The sequence below is a fragment of the Salvia splendens genome, unplaced genomic scaffold (genome assembly GCF_004379255.2).
Source record: "Salvia splendens isolate huo1 unplaced genomic scaffold, SspV2 ctg618, whole genome shotgun sequence".
Taxonomy (NCBI): Eukaryota; Viridiplantae; Streptophyta; class Magnoliopsida; order Lamiales; family Lamiaceae; genus Salvia; species Salvia splendens.
In genome coordinates this window covers 23,702-31,593 of record NW_024599280.1, presented here as the reverse complement: position 1 = coordinate 31,593, position 7,892 = coordinate 23,702, and the positions used below count along the sequence as shown (strand labels likewise).

General features: G+C 38.2%; 2 pseudogenes; both read left to right on the top strand.

Annotated features, from left to right (window-relative positions):
* Positions 1–1,127: 1,127 nt before the first annotated feature.
* LOC121790773 lies at positions 1,128–3,639 on the top strand (annotated as a pseudogene).
* Positions 3,640–4,897: 1,258 nt separating this feature from the next.
* Positions 4,898–7,230, top strand: LOC121790775 (annotated as a pseudogene).
* The last annotated feature ends 662 nt before the right edge of the window (positions 7,231–7,892 follow it).

Sequence of the window (7,892 nt, the reverse complement as noted above, 5' to 3'; positions counted from 1 at the left end):
ATAGAGAGCGAGCGCACCGGCTCGCCGATTTTTGGCGCTCGCTGGTCCGCTCGCCGAACTATTGCAGCCGGCGAGCGCTAAATCGGCGAGAATTTCGGCGAGCGCACGCCGATTCCAGGGCGCTCGCCGATCGGCTCGCCCCTATTGCAGCCTCCCAATCGGCGAGCGGAAATTTTAATTTTTTTATTTAATGTTTTTTATGAAACTAATTCTTGGTCGTTTCTCTTTTATAGAGACATCCGTGAATGTTTTATGTACCACTTTCGATGTGGGACAAACTCATTCTTAGTTGTTTCTCTTTTATAGAGACATTCTTAAATGTTTTATGTTCCACTTTCGATGTGGGACAAACTCATTCTTGGTTGTTTCTTTTTATAGACATCCTTGAATGTTTTATGTTCCACTTTCGATGTGGAACAAACTCATTCTTGGTTGTTTCTCTTTTATAGAGACATCCTTGAATGTTTTATGTTCCACTTTCGATGTGGACAAACTCATTCTTGGTTGTTTCTCTTTATAGAGACATCCGTGAATGTTTTATGTTCCACTTTCGATGTGGGACAAACTCATTCTTGGTTGTTTCTCTTTTATAGAGACATCCTTGAATGTTTTATGTTCCACTTTCGTTGTGGGACAAACTCATTCTTGGTTGTTTCTCTTTTATAGAGACATCCCTGAATGTTTTATGTTCCACTTTCGATGTGGGACAAACTCATTAATGAGGATGTTGTAATGTTATTTTAATTTTAATGAAGTGTGTTTTTTTAATTAATGTACTTTTTAAAAATGTAATATTATCATTGAATTTTTCCGTATCTGTATCGTAAATTTAATTTCGCATTTTGTGTGATTGTTAATTATTTATTTTAATGCTGATGATGTGGCTAGACTATGACCGGACTATTGCTTGTCCAGTTGTTTGTCCTGATGATGTGGCAGGGGGATTTTAGTGTTGATGATGTGCAGGGGATTTTAGTGTTGATGATGTGGCAGAGGAGTTTATAGCTGGGCTGAGCTATTGCTTGTCAACTTCCTACTTTAGATGTTCTTATATAATGATAAAATTTTAATTTATATAAGTAAAAAAAATACACATTTCCCTTCCCTCCCCACTTTCTCTTTCTCTGAAAGCTAGTTACCTTTTCCGCCTACGTCTCTGCATTCTGCAACTCTCTTTTACAGAAACACACACACACACACACCACAATGCCGAGGTCGAACGGCGGCGTTTGGATGGACGGAGAAGAAGACGAAGCCATCTCATGGCCGCTGCGGCCCCACAACGACAACGCCGCCTCTCTCACTTCCTTCAAGTCCATGCTCGACGCCGATTGCTTCATCAACAATGCCATCAACGCCCCCAATCCATTCCACCACCCTGAATTCACCTCCCTTTTGTTCAACCCTCTCGATTCCTCTCCTTCCCAACTCGACCCCTTGCACGCATTTTTACCCCCAAAATCTATGCTGCCCTCTCTCTTCGATTTGAGTTTCGACCAGACCTACTTCCCCGCTCCCGACGCGCCTATGTTTAATGGATTTAATCCCCAATTTCAATTTTCCGACTATAGCGCCGCCGGCATTGGAGGTGCTGCTTTGAGCACATTCGATTTCGAGGGTTTCGACAGGTCTAAGCTGCTGAGGCCGCTCGAAGTCCAGCCGTCGGTGGGAGCGCAGCCGACTCTGTTTCAGAAGAGGGCGGCGCTGCGGCAGAATTTGGGGCTATGAGCGACGAGGGTTTGACAAGCGTTGATGATACAGGGGAATGAGTATGGGGAGGAAGAGGAAAGCGGAATTTGAGGATGAAATGGAGAATTACGATTCCGATGACGCCGCGGAGAAATTCGGCGATAATTCCAACGCCAACAGCAGCGTGACGGTGGGTGGCCACAAGGGGAAGAAGAAGGGGATGCCGGCGAAGAATTTGATGGCGGAGCGGCGGCGGAGGAAGAAGCTCAACGACAGACTTTACATGCTCAGATCCATTGTGCCTAAAATCAGCAAGGTAGGTCTCGATTTCCCCAATCCACTAAACAATTTCGTACAATTTGTTTGGGGGTTTATCGGATTTCGTCCAATTTCTTTTTTTTAGTACTACTAAAATTTATGCTACTGAGTTTGTGCAAATGTGAATTCTCTCCTGCATTTAATGAATCTCGTTGTTCGTCATGTTCAGAATCAGAAATATCAGAGTGCATGTTTCTGTGCTGTTAATAGGAGTAAATGCTCCATTTCCGTTTTGATTTATCATTTTCTGTTTTCTTTTTGGTGAAATGATTGATTCGCAGATGGATAGAGCTTCAATTCTCGGCGATGCAATAGATTATTTGAAGGAGCTTTTGCAACGGATAAATGATATTCACAATGAACTTGAAGCTACCCCAGCTGGATCTTCTCTGATGCATCCATCACCGAGCTTCCATCCTTTGACGGCCACCACGCCTCTCGCCCTCCCTTATTGCGTCAAGGAGGAAATCTGCGCAAGCTCAGCTCCCAGCCCCAAAAACCAACCTGCAAGGGTACATTTATATGCATATTTTCTCGATTTAGATGGGCTATTAGGTTTTTTTTTGCATGATTGCATGTTTAATCGGATAATAAGCTTTAGAAGATCAAAACTCTTATGGTGTACAGCTCAAATTTCATACATGCGAAATGGTTTTACATGCTTGTGAGCGTTGTGTGCTTAAATTTTCTGATAGGTCGAAGTAAGGTTGAGAGAAGGGAGGGCTGTGAATATACACATGGTCTGCGCCCGTAGACCAGGTCTCCTGCTGTCGGCTATGAGGGCTATGGACAACCTTGGTCTGACATTCAGCAAGCTGTGATAAGCTGTTTCAACGGCTTTTCCTTGGATGTGTTCCGAGCAGAGGTAGATTTCTAAAATAAATTGTAGTTTTCTTGGAGTATGTAGCTGTTAGATACCATAACCAAGCTTTTGGTGGTAACTGGTATGCATCTCATAACATATAGATTTACCCTACAGATTACTAGCACACAGTAATCTACGTGTTTTGATTTGTTTATGGTTTCTCGAAGTAATGAAATGAAGCACTTATACAAGAGGCTCTTGGAATGAAGCCAGAAAGATAATAAGTAAAATGACACCCTTGTTATTATCTGATGAATTGAGACTCGTGTAAAATTAGAAAAGATTTGTGGTGAACAGTCAAGAACATGGATAGCTAAAAGGCTGACTGACACTGTCTGAATCTTACTAGTTGAATAAGATGTAGAAGTAGTATCATCCTTTCCTTTTATGGGATTGCCTTTCTCGATGATCTGTAGGCGTTCGTTGTTCATGCATCTAAATGACATCCTTTGCTCACTCTCCGTTGATGTGTCCTAAACTAAACTAGTACATTGTCTCTCCTCTCTGTATCAGCAATTCAGGGAAGGGCAGGACGTGTTGCCGGAGCAGATCAAAGCGGTGCTCTTGGATTCTGCTGGATTTCATAGTGTTATGTAGGTTTGAATCTTGTCTTAGCAAGCAGTCTAATTGCTGGATTATGAGTAGGTATGGTATGACTGCATCTGTTAACAATGAATTCAAGACTCAAGCTAGTGTTGTTAGATATCTGATTTGTATTGAAAAATTCCAATCTATTTTATCATAAATTTTGTGATTTACATGCCAAAGCAAATACACTAGGAGTGGAGTAATATTATTATGCTTGTTTGTTTGGATCAATCGTAAATAATTTTTTATCTGAATGTTTAAAAAGTAAGCAAACAGCAAATGTGTGGTTTGGAGAGAGATGTTTAATTTGTCTGTATGTTAGTGGGACCATCAATTCACATGTGTTGCTCTGTCTATTAATTGACCAAATTGTGTAGTCCCTTTCCAAATAAACAAAAAGAGTTCCCAATCTATTAAGTTTGCTTCCCATATTTTTCTTTAATAATTTTAAGCGGAATATTCCTAAATAATGAGTAATTATTTTTAATACTACTATTTAACAGATCCACTTTTAAACTTTTAAGACAGATGCACTTTTTTTGGTAATATTTATGGCTATTTTTTAGTTTTACGGAATCTGTTGGTATCCTGAATGTGAATCGTGCTCTAACTTAATTAAATATAATTATTAATTAAAAAAAAATAAATCCAAATATTTTACTGTAAAATTTATTGGACCTCATGAACAAGCCCAAAAAGAAGATAGTTTGCAATATGCATCGAATGGGCCTGCGCTCACTACCATTCCTAACGAGCTTACATTTCTTGGTCCATTTCACACAAAAATGCAAGATGGAGTACCATAATTTGCAATATTAGTAAATAATAGCATTACTATATAAAATTTGAAAATCTTACATCATTCACATATTTATATAAAAATCTCATATCATACATTTCATACAATATTTATTGAAAGCTATAAATAAATCTTATTAAAATTAATATTTTAAATTGGATAAAACTTGCCTTATGGAATTTTACTACCACTTCCAATATTATGATGATTACTCTATTTACCAAAAATATCCGTTTCCTTTTCATCTTATTTGCCAATTTCTATGTTTTTGTTAATAATCTATTGATAAATACGACCAACCGAATCCATACTTGATACTTGTATTTAATAAAATGGTATTCTGCAGTCATTAACAAGTATAGTAACAATAATAATAGACAAACATACATACATAATTTTGTCTAAATTTGAAGCAATATTGTAGTAGTAGTAGTAGTATCATCTAAATGGATATGACGATATTCAAATCACGAAATTATGATGTCAGCCACTAAACCATGATATGAAAAAAAAAATGAGGCATTATACAATTTTATAATGTAGCGCGTGACAGATCTGGACCCCAATCTACTTAGGTTGGTCCACCATCACTACAATAAATCGGTATATATGCTACTTCCATTTCATTTCCTATTAATTAATAGTACTACTTATGTGTATATCGTTTCTTCACTCGTAAACCAAACCTTATAGTATACTACAATACACACAATCACAGAGAGAGAGAGAGAGGTCGGAAAACAGCCTGAGAAATGCTAAGACTACTAAGAAGGTATGTCTCTCTAAAATTAACTTCACTCAAAAAGCGTGTTTCATTTTCTAATTTATTTCTTCCCTTTGCCTTTTCATCATTATCCCAAAAAAGCAGATTGCTAATGCGTTTTTGTGCTTGTCTTTTTGCATGCGGCGTTCAGATCACACCCTAAAACGCAGATTGCTGATGTCGTTTCGGCTTCGATTACAACGAGGTTTTCCTCCGCCGCCGCTGCTGCTTCTGCACATGGACGCCGGTAATTATTTCCTCCTCCTCCTCCTCCCCCCTCTCTCTCTCTCTCTATATATATATGTGTGTGTGTGTGTGTGTGTTTAATTCATAGAGGGAAAAAATACGATGCGGTCCCTTGTTTGGTGCCGGCTTTTAAGGCTTTGATGCCGACGCTTTGCATTTCTTTTTTTCTCAGTGTTTTTCTTTTGCATGCTGCCTTCATGAATCATGAATCGCCATCTTTTTTTTCTATTAAATAAATTTGGTTTTCAATTTCGTTAAGAATAAAGTAAAGAATAAATATTGGTCAACGCTTGGCAGCCTGGCGATGCCTCTTTTTACCTGTTTATTAGTAACTCTTTTTGTTTTGTTTTATTTTGTTAATAATTAATTAATCCCCAGTAAAGTGATATAAATAGTAGTATAGTATGGGAGTAATAATCTTTTTACACAGGGATCACCACTCAGCAGGAATCATTGTAATTAATTTTGTTGCTGGGTAATAATTATTAAAGTCAACGGGTGATTGCATTTAAATTAATCTGTGGCTGAAGTTTGAAAATCCTAGATTAATTTTATGTGTTCATGTCCTACTTCTGCATTAATTTTATTATAAATAATTATATTAAATATAGATCTTGATCCTTCTTGTATATTTTGAGACTACCTAGTGTTGTTAACTCGAATACCTAGAAAATTAACATATACTATACACTTTATTTTGACCAAACTGTCAACATATATACAAAGAGTATAGTTTTGTATAATATGCCAAATAATTAATCCCTAAAACTTGGTAATACTGGCAAAAACAATACTATTAAAGTGTGGTCGACAAACTACACTTCAAGAAAGTGATACATCACTAGCTCAAAATTAGTACTCCAACATATGAATAGACACTAGTAACGCATTATTGAAAGACATTCTAAAACATACATGATGAGCATTTGTCCAATAATTCCACCCCATATGCACACTTGTTACATCAAATTTTGTTTTGTTTGTAACTTACAAGGCTCAAGTTCGTCTCGTTTACTAATCTCGTCACATGCAGTCTCGAAGGCAAGGTAGCCCTCGTAACCGGTGGTGCTAGCGGCCTCGGGAAGGCCACCGCACGTGCATTCATCCAACAAGGAGCTCGTGTCGTAATTGCCGATGTCAATACCCAATTGGCCCACAAGCGTCCATAGAGTTGGGCCCACATGCCCAATTTGTACAATGTGATGTCTCAGTGGAGGCCCAGGTCTCGGACGCAGTTGACCTTGCCGTGGCCCGCCATGGCAAGCTCGACATCATGTGCAACATAGCTGGGATTGCAGGTCGCCCTTCCCGCCAAGTATCGTCGATCTCGACCTGGACGAGTTTGACCGGGTCATAGCGGTCAACGTGCGGGGCACCATGGCCGGATCAAGCACGCGGCCAGGGTGATGATCCCCGTGGGGTCGGGCTCGATCCTATGCACCGCAAGTATAAGCGGGCTGATGGGTGGGCTGGGCCCGCATCCGTACACCGTGTCAAAGTTTGCTATACCAGGGATAGTGAAGTCTCTGGCAAGTGAATTGTGTGGACACGGGGTTCGGATAAACTGTATTTCACCGTCTCCAATTCCGACACCATTGGTTATCGAACAATTTAATAAAATAATGCCGAATGCGAGGAGGGAGGAGATAGTAGGGTTGATCAATGGGTTAGGGGAACTAAGGGGTGCGATTTGTGAAGAGGAGGATGTGGCTAAGGCCGCATTGTATTTGGCTTCGGATGAGGCCAAATTTGTGTCGGGCCATAACCTTGTTGTGGATGGAGGATTCACTAGCTTCAAGAATCTTAATTTTCCTAAATTACGTTGATTCATGTTTCCTTCTTAAAAATTTGTTGTTTTATTATTTTTTTAACATTGTCGTCAGAGACAAGTATATTTTGATGTTTGTTTGAGTGTTTTAACATATTCCTATTTTATTTTATAAGGATGTGATTCGTTGCTAACTTTCTTAAGTTGCTAATTCTATTAACTCATCACGTGGTATATTAAAAATGTCAACATAAACTTAGTTGACATTCTAATATACCGTGTTGACATTGATATTTAAAATGTCAACATAGTATATTAAAATGTTAACACAGATTTGTATTAACATTTTAATGTGACCGTGTTAACATTTTTAATACACTAGTACGTTAATGAGTAAGCAAGTTATATGATTATAATACACCTCTTTTTTATATATAAATTAATCGATTCGTATTCATATTCATATTCTTATTTTGAGAGTTGCAACTTGCAAGCTAAATGAGTTAGTTCCACTTGGTTCTCGGCACCTCTTTAAAAGTGGAAATAGAAAACATTGGATATTCGTGCGTTTAAATTTGAAATTCGCAACTCAAGTTTTTAGTCCAAAGCCCACAGTTCGAGTAGGCCTACACCGTCAAAATCCACCAAAATTGAATGAGTATTGTGGTCCAATAATAATCTTTTGACTTTATATTAAAATAAATTTATAAAAACTGTATTTATAAGAATGAATTTCATCATGGTTGTTGTATAACTGAAAATGACACTGCTACTATTATAAAATCAGACATTATCAATTGTACACATGATTCCGAATCCACCATTTACCACAAATCTATTCTCTTGCTTTCATTCT